At 46.7% G+C, this 21,654-nt stretch overlaps 1 long non-coding RNA gene across 1 annotated transcript in view; it reads left to right on the plus strand.

The window, feature by feature from the left end:
• The window catches only part of LOC143660290 (uncharacterized), a 39,781-nt gene that overhangs the window by 1,339 nt on the left and 16,788 nt on the right, over positions 1-21,654 (plus strand). The window contains exon 2 of the long non-coding RNA XR_013163920.1: positions 7,652-7,770. This is a non-coding gene — a long non-coding RNA (uncharacterized LOC143660290). The remainder of the gene's footprint in view (positions 1-7,651; positions 7,771-21,654) is intronic.

A 21,654-nucleotide genomic window follows, 5' to 3' on the forward strand; every position in this document is an offset into this window, starting at 1 on the left:
AGTACTTTCACTGTACCTGCATGGAATGGGTCTCAATACAAACCATAATTCAGTTAATCTGAAATCCCACCTCTCCTCCTCCATCTACCATCTGGGTGACCTGGGGCAAATTGATTTCTCTCAGCCTCAGTTTCCTCATCTGGGTCATGGGAACAATGATACCTCCCAGGCCCACACTAGGAGCAAGTGACATGACTCAAGCAGGAGCCGGATGTGCTGGATGCGGAGAAAGACGTGCAGATGCTGGCATTCGGCTGTCATAATTGGTCCCAGGGCTCAGCCCCATCCCCACCCCAGGATGCTCCAGCTTTGCCCTCACTCCCTCTAGTCCTTGCTCCGTGCTGCCCCGCAGGCCTCCCGGTTAATGGGGTATTGCCACCACCTGGCGGGAACAAGGGAAGCTCAGCTGGCCTTAGTCACAGGTCAACTGCCTCATGCAAACCTGCAGGGACTTGGAGGACGCTTTGGTGGGGAGCGGGAGCTTCATTTCCGGTGCAGACACAGCTCTCAGTGCTGGGAGCTGCCAAAGCCGAGACAGCACCGGCTGGGATTTGTGCAGTCCTGAGAGCTATATTCTCCAGGCCCAGAGCTGATGCTCTCTGAACTATAGCAGGTGCTTCCTGAGAGCAGGGTTACCCAATCCTGGCAGGGCTGGCATTTGGGGCCAGATCATTCTTTGCATTGCACTAGGATGTTTAGTGGCACCCCTGGCCTCCACCCACTAGATGCCAGTAGCACCCCTTTCCCTCCAAGCATAACAATAAAAATGACTCCAGACTTTGCAAAATGCCCCCAGTTGGGGCAGGATGGAGGGGTAACCCCTCCCCCCACCCCCACTTTGGAACCACTGCTTTAGAAAAGGAAGGGTTGGAGCTGTTTTCTGGAATGAGTACCATCACCAAGCCAGGGCACACCTGCGCAGTATGAAAAAGGGGAGTGCTCAGGCTCTGCCCAAAGGGCAGGTCACCCTTTGAGCAGAGGAGACGGGTCCCCTGCCCCCACAAAGGAAGAAGGGGCAGTCCCTGCAGAATCCTGGGGCTCAGCTGCATGGGTCAGGGTGGCGGGCTGGAGCTGTGTGGAGGGCCTCCTGGAGGAGGTGGGAAGTGGCGGCCCAGGCACGGGTTGGATTGGGAGGAGGCAGGAAGCATTCCAGGTGGTGGAGAAAACCCAGGGGCATGAAATGGGCGTGGAGCAGTGCCAGGCCAAGGCTGGACACAGGCAGGGTACGTGTTAGGGAAAAGGGTAGAAATAATAATAAAAGCAACAAAAAAGAAGCCCTGACCATTGGCCAGGCATTGTTTGAAGCACTTTACTCGCATCATCTCATTTAACCCTCCAAAAATCCCTTTGAGGTAGGTTTGGTTATTTTTCTCACCCACAGGTGAGGAAAACTAGGGTCCAGTGGTAGTGGGGTTAGTCCAGGCTGCATAGCCCAGAAGGCAGGTCCAAGCCTCAAAGCCCGGCTGATGGCCAGCCTGCTCCCCACTGCCCTCCGGGTGGGCCCAGGAGGGTGGACACAGGGGCTTCCCCTAACTCTTCACAGACAGGCCTGGGGCTCATCCACTCTCATGCGTCTCTCTGGTACAGGGTGCGGTGTCGTTAATGAATGAACATGTGAAGAAATGAATAAACAAACAGAGGCTCTGGGCGTCTGTGTCCTGCTCCTTAGCCAAAAATGTCTTGGCCTGTCTACCGTCCACCTCTCTTTCCCCAAAGACCCTTTAGCTTTTGACATGGTCACGTGGGCTCTCTGAGTTGGCCCCTGCTTGGGGGGGCAGGACTCCTGCATGATGCCCCTTAGGAAGAGGAGTGGGAGAGAGGCAGCCAGACTCCAGGAAGAACTTCCAAGCGATATCAGACACGGGGTAGCGGCCAAGGGGACTCACTGGTGTTGTTCACCGGGCCCCGAATGAGAGATTGGAGGCCTGTGTGGTCTGGAGCTGGCAGTGGACAGCCAGGGTGAGCTTTGCTGCCTCCCTCTTACCCCTCGGGCCCACCCTGGGCCTTATCCTCGACCGCAGAACTGGCGCCCACAGAGCATCTGTCATCACAATCGGAGGCGAGTTGCAATGGTGCCGGGGGCACAGAGTTCTCCTCTGTCCTTTTCCCATGAGGGATCTATTTTCCCCTAATTCATTCAGCACCCCGTGTAAGCCTGGGTCTCTTATGCGTAGAGCGATTTCGATTTCTGTGCACCGCGCTTTCACCTCCTTCTCCTGGCGCTCTCAGTCTGACATCTCGCTTGGGTCTCTAGGGAATATTCTCATTCAAATTCTAGTTGATTCAAATTCTGTGTGTGTCTTGCTGGATCCCCAGCCCCGTGGTCTTCATTATGTTTAGAGCCCAGAGTAGGGGGGCAGGGGAGTGAACACCCAGGGAGCCCCACGGGTCCCATTTGGTGACAGATGGGACCACAGGCCTCTGCCATGTGCTGGCCTTCCTGATACAAGCCACAGAGCCTTTTCTGAACTAGTGGCATGTCCGGCAGCATTTTGGGCTCTGAGCATCCATAGGCCCCATCTGTCCTCAGTTTCCCCATCTGTGAAATAGAAATCCTAACATGTGCACATCAGGGGATAAAACAGAGAACTCCTTATGCTCCCCAAACAGCAGCCTGTTGCTCAGACCTCTGCTGAACCTTCCTGTGGTCATGCTCTGCCTGCATTGCTATTTCTTTAATTCTTTAATGATCCTCTTTAAAAAGACTTGATCTGTTTCAAAAGGAAGATATTATATCATTACCATAAGAAGGAGAACTAATGTCACTTTGCACAAATAGAAAGCAATAAAAGAACCACAACAAAGATGACCACGGATTCACCGTCACTATCCATCGTTGCACCAACTAAAGTCCTTATGATTAAGAGCCAAACGCTGCTTCTTGCATTTTTTTTGAAGCAAATAAATGCAAAGTAGTTAGCGGTGTCTGGCAAGTAATAAGTACTCAATAAATGATAGCTGTTCTGAAAAAAAATGAAGCCAGTGCGGTGTCTGTGAGACTATGCCCCGCGGGAACATTTCTCTGAGTTGGTCAAGGGGAACCATTGTGCACCTAGAAACTGCTGTATTTCTTCTCTGATAACTAGAGGGATGTAATCTGTCCTCGTGGTTAATTGTAAAAAAAGTGGTGACAATTCTTCCCTCCTCCCATTAAGAGATGGAATCTATTTCCCATCCTTGGAATCGGAGCTGGCCTTGTGCCTTGCCTGAGCCAATAGAATGAGGCAGAGACAATGTTGAACAGATTTTAAGCCTAGCAGAAGTGGCCTTCAAGAGGTCTTACAGCTTTCATTCTCTTGGACCCCTGCCATGAGCGACCATGTGGAGTAGAGCTGAGTCAAGGCCATCCCAGAGCCCCAGCTCCCGGCACCTCCCACTGACACCACGTGTATAGGAGAGCCCAGCCACCATCAGCCAAGCCTGGCCCAGACCCATGGAACTGCCCATCCGACCCATAGATTTGTGCAGAGTAACAAATGTTTGTTTTAGGGAACTGCCCATCCGACCCATAGATTTGTGCAGAGTAACAAATGTTTGTTTTAGGCCAGGTGATTTGTGGTGGTTTGTTATGCAGTAATAGCTGACTTTCCCATTTTGTCTTGTTTGTTGGGGAACTTGTGCCCAGGATGGTACCCAGTTGTGGCAGTGCTATTCATTCTTAAATTTGATTGATCTTGTCCTTTTCTTAATTTTCTTTACTTCCTTTTTGTTCCTTTGCATGTGCATGGGTGTAGGTGTGTGAACTGGTGTGCACTTTTGAAAGACCCCTTAAGTATTTAAGGGAAAGGGGCCAAGTATAGATAATAAATTGAAAATTGAGCTGAGGGTGGGCCTGTGAGTCACTTAAGTTCTTGAGAATTGCTTAAGTGGACTTGAGGAAGCAAGGAAGCTGTAGGTCAATGTCACTGTCCACAGAAAGGATCTCCTGTGACAGTATACTTTGCTCATACTGAGTTCAGTCTCCACAGCAGCACTTCAAGGTGGGTATGGTTATCTCCTTGTTCTTCTGACGAAGAAACCAGGTCTCAGAAAGGTTAAGTGGCTTTCCCAGGACCACACAGCTGGTCAGTTTTGGAACCAGGATCAAACTCAGGTCTTCTGACTCCAAATCTCATGCTCAGTCTATGTGACACTGCCAGGGTCAGCAATTGTTTGGAGGTGGGGTGGGTAGTTTGCTCTGACATCAGTCAGGGGACTCTTTCTATCCCAGGGGCACAGACTCATGCCCAAATCAAACCCCAGACTTCCCTAACTCAGAAATTGTCCACTTTTTTCCTTCCAGTAACTCAGCTCAAAACCTTAGTATCACCTGTGAGTCTTCATCCCTCAGCTCTACTTGTTTCCACCTCTGCCATTGTTCCCATCCTTTCTCTTGGATGACCTCTAAAATATGCAAGTCAGAGCCAGCACTGATGGGCCCCAAACTCTCCAGGGCTCCCAGCCTGGCCAAGCAAAAGCCAAGTCCTTTACTGTGAGTACGAAGGTTCTGCACAGGAGACTCAGCCCAGCAGGACAAATTTTCTCTCCTTTTTCTTTCTTAAATACCAAGTGCATCAGCATGCTCTTTCCACTGTGCTGAAATGAACTTCATAAGTAGCAGAACCTATTTATACAAGCAATTTAAATAAATCCACATAAACCATATGGTGTCCTAACTATATACTACTGAAGAATTAAAAGGAAACTAATTGATAATAAAATAATAGTAATCCCAGTTTGTACATATTGCAGCTCAACTATCCTGAAAGACAAAACGAAGGTATCAGAGCTTGTGTGCACACTTAGACTCCCTGTGAATATGATGTTACAAGCGCCGGCTGATTTTCTGTCTGTGGGTCAACCCCACTAGTGGCACAGCTTTCAGTGGTGTGGGTCCCGTACGGGGACCAACTCCTCAGAAAGCTTCCAACGCAGCAGAGAAGGATCTCTGCTTGATTTACACACAGGCAGCAGTCCTAAAAAGCTCAGTGTTTAGTAGAATTGTGCAAGACAAAACCAAACCAAGCTTTTTGTACTAAACGTGTAATAAAGCTAGACTCAACACACTTAACATCAAAACTAGGCTTTTCCTCTACCTTGATGTTTGGTGCGACACTGGAAGGGATAGTTGCTTGTTTGGAGGGTTATCCACACATTTCAGGGAGTCTGGCGTGCCTGACCCTGCACATTAAGTGCTGCTAATGCCCCTGGTCTTTGTGACAACTAAAACCCCCCTGCGTATTTATAATCTCTCTCCTCACTGCCTATGATCTGGCTGTCCTTGGGGTCCACTCTGACCCCATTATTTGCCATATCCCTACTCACCTTCTGTGCTTCAGCCACACTGGCCTTCCAAGTCATATGTTTGTTTTGGGGGAGGAATGTTCCAGTCAGATAGTACCACCAGTGCAAAGGTCCTGAGGTGGGAGTGTGCCTGGTATGGTCCAAGAATAGTAGGGAGGCCAGTGTGGCCTGAGTCAGATGAGTGAAGGGCAGGGAAGTAAGAGACAAAATCAGAGGCAACAAGGGGCCAGAACAATAGGGCTGTTGAGGCCATTAGAAAGTTAGCAGTTTAAATCCAAATGGATGGCTTCTTTTGTGACATCGGGAGATTTGGTAACACCAGCCCTATACCGTTACACAGCATTAATTGGTGGGGTTTGTCCATTGGAAAAGACCCTTGCTCTTGTATTCACCACAAGCCCTGCTAGTCCCTATTGCCTTGCACACCCAGCTACTCTGCTCATGTCATTGCCTGTCTGCCCCTCTCTCCTGGGAAGAGGAAAGAGAGTGGGGGTAAGGGTGGGGTGAGAAAGAGGTTTTCCCCCTTCCCAGCTAGGGGGACAGCACCCTGGCTTCACCAGGAACGGGCTATGGGAGGCTATGGGCGAGGTCTCCTCCCTGCCACTGCTCTACAAGCTCCACTCCCAGGCTGCCTGCTGAGAAAGCATCCCAGCAGGGGAGGCCACGGCAGGGGCACCCATGGGGACGCCTCGAGGAAATAGTGAAAATATTTTCCCAGGGAAAGCCAACACAGCTATTTGTTTTAGTTGCCTAAATTATATGTGTTATTTATTTTTTAAGTGGTCTGTCATTGGTGAATGGGGAAGGCACCCAGCCTCACAATGCAACCAAAATTTTAGATATTGCTATGTGGTTATTAACAAATGAGCTTTTCATCTCTGAAAAATTTGCTGTGTGCGAAGCCCTCAGGGGCTGGGTTTCTGGTGATTGGGTAATTACAGCCCGGGAGGTGTGGGGATGACTTGGGTCTCAGGAAGCAGACAGGGGTGGGACTTTTCAGACCCTCTGCATCTCAGTTCATTCATTCATTTGTATGTTCATTCAAAAATATGTATCAGCTGCTTACATTGGAGGAGTGAAGTTCCAGATGCTGAGAACGAAGCAATAAAGCAATAATATTAATATAAATGATGTGAAGGTTAATTTTATGTGTCAACTTGGCTAACTTATGGGGCCCAGTTGTTTGGGCAAACACTGGCCTCCTTGTCCCTGTGGAGGATGTCAGGGTTGGGATTAGCCTTACAAGCCATTGCCCTTAGGTAAAGGAGATGACCTCCATTTCATGGGTGGGCCTCATGCCACCACCTGGAGGTCTTAACAGCGAGGTCCAGGACCAAAGGAATTCTGTACCCTCCACTTCTTGCTGAGTCTGTAGCCTAAGGCATATGGACTCAACACCCCAACATCAGTCTCACTGGAATTTCCAGCCCTCAGTCTGCCCTATGAACTCAGACTTGCCAGCCCGCATGATGTGAGTCAGTTCCTTTCAATAACTCTTTCTCTTTATCTGTAGACACATGTGTACATAGGATATATCTGCACACATGTATATACACACACATGGCTACACACACATGTGTACATACACACTTGTATCTCCTGTGGGTTCTGATTCTCTGGAGAGCCCTGAACTAATACTAATAATAAAACCACAACTTGTATGGTGCTTACCATGCGTGGGTCATTGTGCTAAGTGCTTGGCAATTTATTTAATCATCTCAACAGTCATGAAAGTTGGGTGATATTATTATCCCCCTTTCACGGATAACTGAGGCACAGAAAGAACAAGGGATGCAAACTTCCTTACTTCCTTTATAAGGGAGACAGGCAAGCAGGAAATTTCAGTGTTATGAAAAAAAAAACAAAGCAGCAAAGCAGAGTCATGTGATGGAGAGGACCTGGGAGGGGTCCAGAGCAGACGGGAGAGCCAGGGAAGGTCTCACCAGGAAAGAGAAGAGCAAGTGCGAAAGTGGACTTGAACTTGGTGTGTACAAAAGGATAGGAAGGAGTCTGAGCTGGGCAGCGTGAGTGTGGTTTGCGGGGGGAAGCCTGGGGGCACCCTGGCCCTGGGGTTTTCCCAGGAACCCAGTGATGGCTCCGGACTGGGTGCCTCAGCCTCAGGGTTGAGGTGGTGGTGTTGTAGGAGGATGTCTGGGGTGAGGGTCTATCAGGATGTAGAGATGATTCAGGGGGTTTGAATGGACCCCCTCATGTGGCCAGATGGCCCAAGAGATGCTGGGATCTAAGACTGCGCTTCTCCAAGTAGGAGGAGGGACCTTCTCCCCACCAACACCTGCCCCTTAGGAAAGCCTTGGGACTCTAGTTAAACTTGCAGCTTCTTGGCCCTCACAACATCCTCCTAACACAGAAAATCTTGGTGTGGAGCCCGGGAATCTGCACTTTTGACATGGGACCCGAGGATTCTGGCGCATGCGGAATTTTGCACGTAATGAAGACCTCCTGATGAGAGAGGGCGTCTCCTGGCAGGTACCGATGGCATTCTCCCTCCCTCTGCTGCTGTCCGAGCTTGTGCCGGGGTTCTGGTATCACAGTGTCTGGATGGGTCCTTTCCCAAGCTGGGGAAAAAGGAGGAAGAGCAGGTGGCAGGGTTCCTTCCCTCGCAGCCTATGAGCCTATGAACTAATGATGCTTGCAGTCTGGAACCCTGACACCAGACTGGGTGGGGGCATTTAGGGCTAGGGGCACCCATAGCAGCTGCTCGGGATGGAATGACACAGAGCAGGTGGATGCCAGCCGCAATTAACATTACCCTCTCCTTAACAACGGAAGGGTTTGCCTCTAATGCTCTTGTTGATTTGGGGGGCTGGGGGCATCTGGAAGACCTTTCCACCCTAAAGTAATGATTCCCCCTCCCTGCTATTGTCATGGGCAAAATGGCAATGGCTTTTGTCTGCCATTTTGTCTTCCCTGGCGATGCCTTCTAGGGACCTGGGGAATAAACAGGGAGAATGGATATGCACACTCATTCCGGCTGTGGTGGGTTTTCTCCCCAAACAGTCCTCACTGGTCAGTGAGTTTTACTCCGTCGCTGTCCCCCAAGTCACCCAGAATTCTTGTGGCTTGGGGAGAGGGTGGGGTACGCAGGTCTGTAATGTGACTTATATTAGATCAAAAGCTCTCTCTGGGGGAAGCTGAGAGAGAGGTCCGCAGAGCTGTCTGCTCCTCGCCCCATGAGTCCCCCCAGCAAACACTTCAGCCTTCACTCTGGGCCTGGCTTCTGTTTGGAGAGATCCTGCTGAGGCTGGAATGCAGGATCTGCTAGCGACGATGGAGATGATCACATCATCCATGGGGAGAGGAGAAGAGGACGACGACCATTACCACTGCTGTTTCTCCCTTTTCTGAGCACTCACAATATACAGGGCTTCCGGTGCTCCACACCCAGCATCCCACCTGATCTTTGCAGTGCCCTGTGAGGTAGGTGGTGCCATCAGCACTTTATTTACAAGGAAGCCAGGCTTTTGTAGGTGAAACTCCATTCTCGAGGTGGAGCCAGGATTAGCACCCACCTGGTCTGAGCTCTTGACCATTTGGCCACTCTGCTTGGATGCCCCAGTAGCATTGGGTCAACAGACAGGTAAGGCTGACTCCTTGAGAGAGGACCCATGCCATGCTCTAATTCGGTGCTAATGCAGTGAGGCAGAGAAGGGGGCCTGAAGGGCTGAGAAGGAACAGGGAAAGACGCCTCAAGGGAGAGGCAGGTGTGCCCACAGAGAGACATCCCTTGTCACCAAGATGGGACCTGACGACACTCCTGGTATTTCACACTCCCTCGGTGTCTCAGGACAAGGTGGTGATAACCACTCGATTTCAACTGACATCACTTGTTTTTTTCTCCCTTCCCAACTGGACTCTCCCCTGAGACCCAGGTGTTAATGAAATCAAACAAAATGAAAATGGGTAAATTATTGCAAAGCTATGAACACCTCCACAGGGCCATGCCTCACTGGTTTCCAATACCACCTCATTCGGGATGCCGCCTGAGAAGCCGGAGCAATTTCGTCCCATGGGCGAGGTGGTGGAAGAAAGGGACAAAAGAGACAAGATATTGCAATCAGGAGGTCGCTGACCCAGGCTTTTGTCTAATTATAGAATTTCATTTCGGGCCAACTGGACTGACGGCTGAGCTTGTTGGCAAATTAGCGGTGAAAAATAAAGCAATTTTTAGTCTTTTCGAAAGAGTGGCGACTCCAATAGGGTGTCAGGGCCCAGAGTGGGGGAGGAAAGGAACGGATGGAGAAGTGGAGCCCAGACCAGTGGCAGCCAATCATTTGGACTCACAGACAAATCAGTTTTAATTTGGGCCCTGGGAGAATACGTCCAGTGCTGTCTGATGGCATGAGGCAAGTGTGTCTTCATAGCAAAAGTTGCTAAGAATCTGTCCCACACTGCCTTCTTCCTAGAATCATTCCCTGAGAACCAGAGGTGAGGATTTTCCTTTTTCCCAAGCAATGTCCATCCCATTCTAGCATATAGCTCTGGCTTTGCTTGACATGACCAAAGTTGAGTCCCTTTGTCTTTCTGCCCTGAATTGTTTTCCTTGCACAATGGGGAGCCAGAATATTCTCCTGACAAGGTTATTCAGCTTAGACGAGAACGCGTTCAGCACATTGCAGTGAAAAATGTTATTACTTGCTATTATTCTTTCCAAGCTTTTATAATGAAACTTGATTTTAACTTTCAGCAAATATATTTGGCATCGAATATTGCTCTTTATGCTTATCATTCACAAAATTAGCTTTATAATGATTTGGTATATCTGTTCATGGAGCAACTGTACAATTATTTTGCTAACATTCTTTTTTTAAAGTTGTCTTATTTAAATTTTTTGGCTTAAATACCCATTCTACCTTCATGCTAAGCCATAATATTCATAAACTCACAGGTTTAATGTGTCAGTGATACATTTTTCTAAAACATTTGAAAAGAAGTAAGTCTCTGTTATCGCTAAAAAATGCTCATCATTAAATTTTCTCACATCACTCAAGTCCCCATAAAACAGCGCTTCTCACACTATCTGTGCTGAAGAAGCAGTTTTCAATTTTATCCCCAATCCACCAGGAGTCAAAGCATGGTTTATAGGTATGACAAGTACACAGCTCCCCTGAACGCCCTGTTCAAAGAAATAAGTCCACTGATCAAGCCCTTGGGTACTCTGGCAGTCAAAGTGTAATATGAATTTCTAAACACTGACCCTCAATTTCTGTACTTATTTTGGCACAAAACAATATGAAACAATTCATGAACCAGCATCATCGTAGGCGAAACTTTGAGCAACTCAGGTTTCCAAACACTTTGGAAAACACTGACCATGCAAAAAGAGGAGCAAACCAGAAATCTGAAGACTTTCTTGGCCTTGACTTATCCATCTGTAAAGTGAGTCCAGGCAATACCCTCAAACTGCTGCCATATGCCAACACTCCCTCTCCTGCACCAAAGGACTCCACCTGTCCAGACAGCATCCCTGCCCTGGGACCATTTGTGGGTGAGGAAATGAAACTTGATGTGAGGCCCAATACATTAAAGAGGTGAATATGAACCTAAAGAAATAACTGCAGTTTCTCTGGCTACTCAGAGAAACAGTGGGAAACCCAGAGCTTTTCTTTCAGCCCAATGGTGGCTTAGGCTTACCTCTGCCAATCCTCCTTGAAACTGCTGGAAAAGAGGGACATAAATCCCCAGATCCTTTCCCTGGTAACATGCAACAGGAATAGATAGGGATGGGGAATGTATAAAAAAGGATTCCCAGTCTCCTCATTTATTTTCAGAATGTTTTGTCATTGCCTCCGAAATAATTCCCTCTGGGTAGCTGTGTCTTTCAGAGTCCTCCAGGATGGGATGAAATAGTGCTCCCCTGTTCACCTGGGTACCAGGTGAGAGAGCCATGGTACTCTGATTCCATCTCTGAAGGGGATGCTATTGACTGCAGAACATATGGTCAAACCCAGTGGTTTCTTCAGGGTTTGAACATCTTTCTGAGGGACTTGACATTTGGTTGTAAGGACGAGCAAGGGTGAAGGAAGCCTGATTTTGCCTCTAATACTAAGCCCTATGCTAAATCTCAATGAAGGTTAAGAACTCTTCAAAGAGATTTCAAGAGAAGGCACTGAGAGCACCAGCACATGCACAGAAGTTTAGTTTATAAGGACCCCTCCCATACAGCATCTTCTTTGGACCTCAAAATAATACTCAGCTTGCCAGGTTATTGTTTTCCCCATCTTAGAGTCAAAATAACTGAAGATTAGGGAGAAAACAGGAGTTGCTTGAAGATGTGTAGCCAAATGGTGGCACAGCCAGGACTCAAACCCAGAGCCCGGGGACTCTGAGGTACTGTGTCCTCTCAACAAACAGTCTACAGTGACCTGGAGGTTTTGTTATTCTCCTCCTTCTCCTCTTCTTCCACTTCCCATCGCCAACACTTATAGGGTTAGGGAAGCAACAAAGCTGAATGAGGCACCAGCAGTGATTTGCACTTGACTCAACCCATCCAGGGGTTTCCACTAATATCAAACAGAGGTTTTGGGTGCTGGTGAACTGAGTCCGGGTGTTCCGGAGAAGTGATGTCATTCTGGACATTCCCTGGCTTGAGACTTTTCCCAAAGTCTAAAGGGAAATTATGGCAAGTCTGAATTTTAGAATAAGACCAGGGAAAAAGCTGCAGCTGGGTTTGTGGGCTCTGTAGTGGGACTATGAGTGGACATCTGGGGGTGGGGTAGGAAGGTCACCTGTCATCAGTACACTGATGATTTGATCACAAGTGGCTACCTATGGGAGGGTCCTAGAATTACTAAGAGCCTAAGACCACCCCCAAGAACGGTTTCAGAGAGCTCCTCTGCCCTCCAGAAACAGGGGTGTGGGATGAGGAAACCAGGAAATGGTTAGAAAAATCATGAAATGGCATGTGAGGGGATAACATAAGTTGTTATAAGATGCTCAGTGCAGTTTGTGTTGTGAGAAGGGGGAGATTGGAAGCATAAACTGAGAATGCTCTGGGAGGAGGTGAGACATGATCAGGGCCTTGAAGGGGAGTGCATTAGCCCAATGTTTTGGTTCACTAAAGTTGCTAGAATGCACTACACCAGAAATGGGTTGTCTTTTTCGGTGGGGATTTATTAGTTACAAATTACAATTCTAAGACCATAGAAATGTCCACATTAAGTCATCAACAAGATACCCTCACTGAAGAAAGGCTGATGACTTCCAGGGGTCCTCTGTCACATGGGAAGGCGTAAGTTGGTCCTTTGCTCCCAGGTCCCATTGGTTTTAGGTTCTGTGTGTCATTGCTCACTTCTTAGGGACACGTCTCAGAGCTCTCTGTGTCCTGCAGGTCTTCTCTTAGCATCTCCTTGGTGTTTCTCTCCTCTGCGTCCTTCAGTTGGTTTTAACTCTCTGCTCTCTGTCTCTGTCTCTCTGTTTTCTGTCTTTATTCTCTTCATAGAGAACTCCAGTTAAGTAGATCGAGACCTACCTTGAATAGGCAGAGGTAGAGCTCCAAGGAATCCACCTAATAAAAAGGTCCCATCAAAAGGTCTACCTCCAAGAGATTGGATTAGGAAACAGAACATGGCCTTTCTGTAGTACATAACAACTCCAGACCAGCACACCCAACTCTACTGCAAAGGTCAGAAAGCCCATCTCAACCTGGGTAAAGAAAATTAAAAGAAAAAGTTTTGTGGTTCATATAGCCAAAAAGCTCAGGGTAAATCATATGTGGTCCCCCAGCAATGTGGTACCAGCCCCATTTCTGTCTGTCCATCTCTCAGTATTGGATCCCCCTGCGTTGGCCTCATTTTTTAGCTTGCTCTCTACGTAGGGCTGAAAAGGTGTCCCCTGACTGTTCTAGGTTGCGTGGCCCTTACACCCTGTGAATCTCTTGATAGTTCCCATAAACAACACAGGGGAGGGCTCTGATTAGGTCTCTTAGGTTTTTTGTCCATCCCTGCACCAATCGCAGACCAGGTGTAGGGTCTTCTGATTGTCCAAACCTGGGAGACATGGTTAAGCCTGGCAGGTTGGGTGAATCCTGTGTTAGTCAGGGTTCTCTAGGGAAAGTACATAACCAATAGGAGATATCATGAACATAAGATTTTATAAAGGTGTCTCATGCAACTGTGAGGCTATACAAGTACAAATTCCATAGGCAGGCTGCAAGCCGGCAGCTCCAATGAAGGTCTTAATGAATTCCCCTGGAGAGGCTGGCTGGCTGAAGCAGAGAGGGAGATTCTCTCTTCTGACCTCTCTCTTAAAACCGTCATCTGATTAGATTAAATATCATTAATTGCAAAAGACACTCCCCTTGGCCTACTGCAGATGTACTCAGCCATGGATTCAATCAACTTGCTGATGATTTAAAAAATCAGCCTTCTGGTTTATTAAGCAGCCATAAAATATCCTTGCAGTAATGGTTAGGCCAGTACTTGCTCGTGACTAAATAACTGCTCATCATCACCTGGTCAAGTTGACACAGAACCCAAACCATAACAAACCCCATCTGAAACATGAATAAAGAAGGGCTTCTAAGATGGGAGGGAAGTGTAATTCCCCATAAGGAGTGATGCCTGGCTGAAAAGCCTATGTCAGATGGAAAGAATGGATTCTGCTTTGGGTGGGCTGAAGGACACACCATTCCAGACAGAGGGATAGAGAGGCAGAACCAAAGTGTTACTGATTTATGAATCAGTCTTCATCCACTACTGCCTTCAATCTGCCGCAACTTCCTTCCCCCATCTTTTGTCAATATCTCAGGCAGATTGTTTAGCTTTCCTGTCAATTTTAGTAATTAAGACTCATTTTCAGATATTAAAATGTACAGCTTGGTTTCTATTAAAATTCAGTCTTGCAGCTATTTCCCATCACTTTGCCTCCCCTGGTCTCAGCCTGATCTGAGCTGTAGTGTGGAAGGGTGAGGAGTACAGTCTGTCTGGCATTCTTCCTTCTTCATTCCCCTTTTGTCTGCTGTTTCTGGGTATTCCATCTCCTGTGTTGGAGCCCTGGGGTGAGAGGACAAATATGCTCACTGGCCTTCTGTAAAAAGCCATCAATACCATCAGCACGTGGCACCTCGTGCTGACTCCCTCAGGGGCTTCGTGGTTTTCTCAGGAGAGACCACTGTGTTGACAGGGTTTCTGAATATGGGCTGCCTGATGGCTGACTGACTTGCTGGAACCTTCCTTTTGCTTTTCTTCTTCATGGGAGGGGATAACCCACAACCTGCCAAACATGGTACCATCAAGACATCTTGAGCCCAGCTACCTTCCTGGCATATATTTGGCTCACAGGAAACTCACACACTCTTGCTACACAACACTGAGGAGGTTCAGGGTGTCTGCTGCTGCCTTCTCTCCCCACCTTGCCACTTAGATTGTCCTACCGACTTCCTGACTCCAAAGTTCTCAAGGTGAGAAGCAGGCACTAGTCTGTATGCACACGCAGGTAGCCCAGCTGTAGCCCCTCCGTGATTTATATGGCCAGGATTTGTGAATTTTCCTGAGGGCATTCTCTGGCTGTGGTCTGGCTCAATGTGCCAGAAAAGGTGCTATCCCTGGGAGCAGCCCTCAACCTAAGATGAAATACCCCAACCTCCTTGCCCCAAGGTGGGATATGGTGTGTGTTCAATATAGTCCTCAATGAGCTTGAGCCCCAGTTGTCCACAGCAGCAGCCTGCTCACTAATGCACCCTGTTTTGGTTCTTGTCCATCCCTCTCTTATTTCCCCACTTCCCTACCAGTGCTTCCTGGGATCACCTCTCAAAACTGTTTGCAGTCAATTCCTCATCTCAGGGTCTGCTTCTAGAAGGAACTCAGCCTGGCATGTGCTGCTGACTCCCAAGCTCACACTCCCAAGTTAGTTCTCATCTTGTTCTTCTCTTATCACTGTAAGCAATGGGGTGGGACTCACAGATTCTCTAGCTCAGCAAGCAACCAGCCAAGGTGGGCAGGGGAACAAGCAGCTCTCTGCACCCAGTCTGGGGAAACCTCCCATGACTTAGTGGCTGGTGAGCTGCCACGTCCCATCCTTTTTCTTTGCTTCCCACAAGTCATGGTGCTCTCTGCCTGGGCTGACAACACTCAAAACAGATGACTTTCTTATTTCCTCATATTTTTCTCAAATTTTTGCTCTTCTTCTTCTTGTGTAGACTGGAGTGAGTGCTGGGGATAAGCTCATAGGACCTATTTGGCCATCTCTTAAGGGATTCTGAGGGGGTGTGACCTGCACACTCTGTATCTATAGAATATGGTGTATTTATCACCCATTGTCCTCAATATGGGGCTATAGTCAGGGAGGAGTCTCATTCATCAGTTTGTCTCAAAAGTTTAGTTGATATACATACATCTACCCTATGGCCCAGCAAATCCACTCACAGGTATACACCCAACACAAATGTGTTCATATGTTCACAAAAGACATGTACAAGAATGTTCATGGAAATGCTATTCACAATAGCACAAAACTAGAAAGAAACCAATGCCCATAAACAGTAAAAGGAATTGATATAGTCATCCAGTGAAATGCTACATGGCAATGTGAATGAGAGAACTCTAACCTCACATAACAACACAGATGAGATTCACAAACACTGTGGAGTCAAACAAGCCAGACAAAATCAGAATGTGTGATTCTACTTATATAATGTTCAAAACCGGGCATTGATCTAAAATTGATCTATGTTGTTAGAAGTCAGGATCGTTAGTTGTCCTTGGGAGGGAGAGCAGTGACAGGAAGGGGCCATGAGGGGGGCTTCTGGATGGCTAGTCTTGTTCTGTATCTCAATCTGGGTGCTGGTACACTCCGGGAAAATTCATTCATCTCTCCACTCAAGATTTGTGCTCTTCTATTATGTATGTATGATATACTTCAATTTCTATATAAATAAATTAACACCATCCGAGTATAAACCAGCTAAGGACATGCCAGGTCTGATAAGGGAGGAGATAGATTACATTCTGATGGAGCTGCAATGATTAGAAACACATACTGGCAGGAGTCAGGAGAGCACCCCTGGGATGGGATAGGGTGTTTGATTAAGGAGATCAGAACATAAGACTAAATAATCAAGAATTCATTGGATTGGGCACTTTCTTGGAACACAGGATTTTATACTTTGACAAAGATTCCAGAATGTAGGGAAAGGTCACTGCCAGGGAGGCTTTTAGAAGCCTGGAGCAAGCAATGACCCATGCTGAAGTGAAGTAGAAATGCCCTAGCAGATGTCAGAGGAAGGAAGAGACTGAGGGAATTGGACACGTGATATTATTAAGAGCAGACTGCCAGAAGATTATGCTCCTTTGGAAGGCCCAGAAAACACATTATTCACGAATAACATCAAGAATGCCCTGGTGAGAGAGGCTCCAGCTTACTAAGAAGTTCAGTGTTGGCTCTACTCTGCAGATCATAGCTGCTGGTAGGAGAGGTGGTAACAGAGCAAGGCTTGCTTATAGCTGTGGGGATGATTTAATAGAGACCTTCAGAAGTTAGAGGGCCACAGTTATCATAACAACAGGCAAGGTCAGTAGTGCAGCTCTGGTGACTGGAACTACAGGAAACTGAGGAGATGAATACCAGAAAACAGAGTCCCTAGAGACAAAAGACTCAGGTGGACAAGAAGCGGGCTATTTAATGCCTACAAGCAGAAGAAAGCAAAAATGGAGAAACAGTTCTGAAGAACTTTTTTTTCCAGTCAAGATGGAATAGGAAGTACTGGATTTATCCTTCTATCTGGAATAACCCCAAATGGACAAAATGGATGGAATAATATTTTTCAAGACATCATGTGATGAAAAAAAGAGATCCCTGAGAAATGGGACTCAAATGAAGCGAGTCCTACTGTTGACCCAGTTTACTACCTTGAGATAATTTTTAGGCCATGGTATAGGGAGGGAAACCCAGGTGGAGTCCTCAGTTGATGACACAGAGCTGAAGTCTGGGGAATAAAGGTGACTGAAATTTGAAGGACAGAGTAATGGAAAGGAGAGATGTGCTCAGAAAGAAAGCTCTCAACCCCATGCAGGGTCTTCTTTGAGTAGTTAGCAGAAAGCCAATCAGTATATTATATGAAGAAATTGCCCAAGGATGGAAAAAAAGACCATGTGAAAAGATTAAAGAGAACTTTACCCCATGCTCAAACAGGATCAGGAATAGTGCCTATCTCCACCAGCCAGATTGGAAAACCTCAAGATTCATGGGGCATTGGATACAATACACAGAAGAGATGAGAGAAGAATACACAGGAAATGTTTTTTTTTTTTTGTATGCTGTATGGTGGGGATCACATTTCATTCTTTTTCATGTTAGTATCCCTTAATTGCAGCACCATTTGTTGAACTTTTGTTTGTTTGGTTTTTGGTTTGTTTGTTTGGGAAGTGCATGGGCTGGGAATCGAACCCAGGTCTCCCACATGGCAGGTGAGAATTCTACCACTGAACTATGCTTGCACCCCCCCAAAAATGTTTCTGAACAAATGATAGCTGAAAAAAATTCCAAATTTGATGAAAACTATGAACTCCCAGATCCAAGAAGCTCAAAAAAACTGAAGCATAAGAAACAGGACAAATCACAGCAAAGCACATCATAATCAAACTACTCAAAGTCAATGATAAAGAAAATAGCTTCAAGGTAGTGAGACAGAAAAAGATATATTGTATTCAGAGGAAGTTAAAGATTGTAGTAGATTTCTTGCTGCAAATGGGAAGCAATGGAGCAAGGAATTTAAAGAATGAAAAGAAAAAAATTGTCAACCTAGAATTCTGTACCCAGTAAAAATACCTCTCAAAGGAACAAGAAGTGCCTGGGGTCAGAATTTATAGATTCCTGGAAGGAGACTTGTTATCTGACTGACTGGCCGGGGTCCTGGAAGTAAAAGAGTCAGAGAATTGGAGTCAAGGAGGTCTGGGTAGAGGCATGTGGATAGGCATATAGGAGTGGGCATGAACTGTGAAGAATGTATTCACATTACTCCCATTATAATTTATCCACCACAGAAGATACACTGAGCAATGAAGTAAAGAAAGTGACTCAGCCAGTTGACTTTGATCAGTTTTATGATTATCCCCCTAGAGCCAGCAGGATGGATGAATAAATAGAATGGGTTTGGTAGAAGAGATAGAAGTTAGCATGGGTCCAACATCATGTACTTGCATTTAGAAGGGCTGATTTAGCTACTTTTGCCACTGAATGTGTAGGTGATCAGAATTGTAGACCAACACTGAGCCCCTGATAGTGAACTATTTCTCAAGGAGGCTAATGAGGCATTTGGTGGCAAATTGACTGTATTCAACTTTATAAGGGTAGCTGTCTATTCTGGGTATGGATCTGCCTTTTCTGTCTGCAAAGTCTCAATCAGTACACTGTCCAGGTAGTTAAGGAATGCTAGAACCACAAGCATGGAATCCCACACAACATAACATCAGTCCAGGAGACCAATTTCATAGTGAAGGAGGAGTAGGAGTGTGCCTATGACCTTAGGGTGTACTGGCTGTATCTGACAATCTAGAAACAGTTGACCTCATAGAATGCTAGAATGGTCTCCTAAAAGCACTACCAAAGTGGCAACTTGCAACAAGGATGGGGTGCCTTCCTCCAAGATGCAATGTGTGCATTACAATAGCCATCTCTATATGGCACTGTTTCCGCAATGGGAAAAATACATATGTCTAGGAACCAAAGGGTAGAAGTAGCAATAGCTCCATTTATCATCACTCTCAATGACCCACTGGAGAACTTTGTGCTTTCCATCCTCTCAACTCTGAACTCTGTCAGGTTTAAAGCTTCTAGTTTTAACACTTGCCAGGGGACACAGCAAGAATTCCATTGAGCTAAAAGCTATGGCTGCCCCAGGGTACTTTGGACACTTTGTGTTCAGGGACCAGCAGGTCGGAAGTCATCATGATGGCCATCATCAAGAACAGCTAGGGTTGCTGCTCCACAATGGGGATAGAGAGGAATATGTGTGAACCCAGGTGATCCACTAGAGTGCCCCATTGTAACTGTGAATGGACATGTGCAACAACCCCAACTTGAGAAATGTGCGATTCCAAGGGCCCAGACTTCTCAGTAATGTAGGCTAGGGTCACATGCCCGGTAAACCTTCAAGACCTGCCGTGGTGATAGTTGAGGGTGAGAGGAATTTAGTGGAGAGTGGAGGAGGGAGAGGATGAATGCCATTTATGATCCTGAGACCAACTGTGCAATAGGGGCAACTGTGGCAATAGGGGCTCTAGTTTACCCCACTAACTTTCCTCTTCTATGTTTCCCATCAGGAACCATGGAAGAGTTATTCCCTAAATATGCCAAGGTGTTCAGTCAAGGGGTGGACTGTGGTGGCCATGGAATGACCTCACACAGCTCTCCTTTCAAGAGAACCTGGTGCGGGGAGCAGCTGCCAGCTGCCACACCTTAAGATCCACCAGGATGTTCCACCAGGATGAGTCTTCCTTTTTTCCAGGTTGTGCCTAGTCTGTTTATCATATATTGGAGGTGGGAGAGCAGAACATTCCTGCCCAAGCAGATAGTCCCCTTTGTCCAGGAACGTCCCATTAACCTGAGCCAATCCTTCATAATTTGAGACTATTTCTCAGAATTCCATTGCAATCAGAGACTATTTGTACCCAATCTCTCTTTCTCTCTCCTCTCCAAGGTGTCAGGCATGCATCGCAGTCTGAAGCTTCTCCTGCTGCCTCCTGCTCCTTTCTCCTTTATGCTTCACAGGTGTCCCGCCAATAAATTTCTTGCACATCCACACCTGCCTTGATGTCTGCGCCTGGAAGACCTAAACTGGCACTCCTTCTCTGCCACACCACCTCAACGAGTTTCCTTTCTCTGTTTCTCCACTTTGGGCCTCTCTTTTTCTCCCTTTCATTAATCCTAATTTGTGATTGTTTTATAATTGGATCTGCTTGTTTATCATGGTCTGCCTCTCCCCAGATTGTCGAAGTTGTACAGTTGGGGTCCTTCGTGTCTGCCTTGTTCACTGCTGTGTGTCCAGCACCTGGCATGTGATGGACATTCTATAGAGATCTGTTAAATTAATGTTGAGTAAGCGCTCGGAACATTGGGGAAGCATTAAACATATGAAAATGCTTTGGGAAGAAAAGCCCAAATGTTCCATTTTTCAGACATGCCTAATTATGACCTGATGTTATTTGCAACACAGGTCACTGCAGGCTCTGGCTGGTGGAGCACATGCCTGGGACCTGGCACACAGAGGGAGATCACTGCTGGGGGGACACTGAGGCTTCCTGGCAGATCCATGTCCATAAGGGTGGGGAGATGAGCCACTGTCTCACTGGAGTAGGCACTTTAGTAGCATTACCCCTCGAAAAGCATCTCACTGGGATAATACTGAACAGAGTGTTTATCTTCAGAATGCAGAATGTGTGAAGTGCTGTAATTAAACCAGCAGGGGTGGGGGCGGAGCACTAGATCCAAACGGTTTCTTTGAAGATGAAAGTCATTAGATTTCAATGAAATCTAGGATGCAGCATCCCACCGACACAAGAATATTTAACCTACATCCTAGAGTGGGGCAAGCAATTGATAGTATGATTGATAATAACTTGATTGCAGTAATTGCAAAGGGGAATTTGAAGATGGTTAGATTAGTAGGAAGCCAGCAATGAGTCGATGGTATCTTGGTGAGCCAAATTTTCTTAGAATGTTGAAAGTTTCTCCACTATCAATTCCCTTTTCCAGGAAAATCCTGAAATCTCCTTTAAGTAGGCATTCCAGGAGTCAGAGAGTTATGGAATTTCAGTTGTATAAGCCCATCTGGGGAAAAAACTCAGCTGGAGTCTGCTTTCAGGAGACCTTCAGATTCAGGAATGCCCACCCACCTGGAAAACAGTTTTGCTGTGCCCAGCAAAACCTTGCTACTGGACAAAGGTTATGGATTCTTTTGCCTGATGTGCTCAATAACCAATTTCTGAGACACTGGAGTTTCAAAGAGAGAAAGAGTTTATTACTAGGCATGTAGTAGGAGAGCAGATGGTCTATCCACCCAAAATCTGTCTCCCCAAACTGCAGTGATTCATATAGTTTTATTAGAGAAAAGATGGGCAGATTTAGGATAATGAGCACAGTGGTCCAAAATGATGCAAATGGAGGTGATCTAATTATTAGGCATGCACAGATTGATTACATGCTTAGTCACAGAACGTATGTAAGACAATGGCAGAATGAGGTATAGGTGACTTGCAGGTTAAAGTCTGAGCTACTGAACATGTCAAGCGGGCCCATTTTAGTTAGATCCATTCCCAATTATCAAGATAACTTTGGACTTGGGGTGGGTTAGTTCTGGGCTGGCCCAAGACCCTTCATTAGTAGACATTAGGGGCTGTCTTTAGTGATTACAGGACT

This window comes from Tamandua tetradactyla, chromosome 16 (genome assembly GCF_023851605.1).
Source record: "Tamandua tetradactyla isolate mTamTet1 chromosome 16, mTamTet1.pri, whole genome shotgun sequence".
Taxonomy (NCBI): Eukaryota; Metazoa; Chordata; class Mammalia; order Pilosa; family Myrmecophagidae; genus Tamandua; species Tamandua tetradactyla.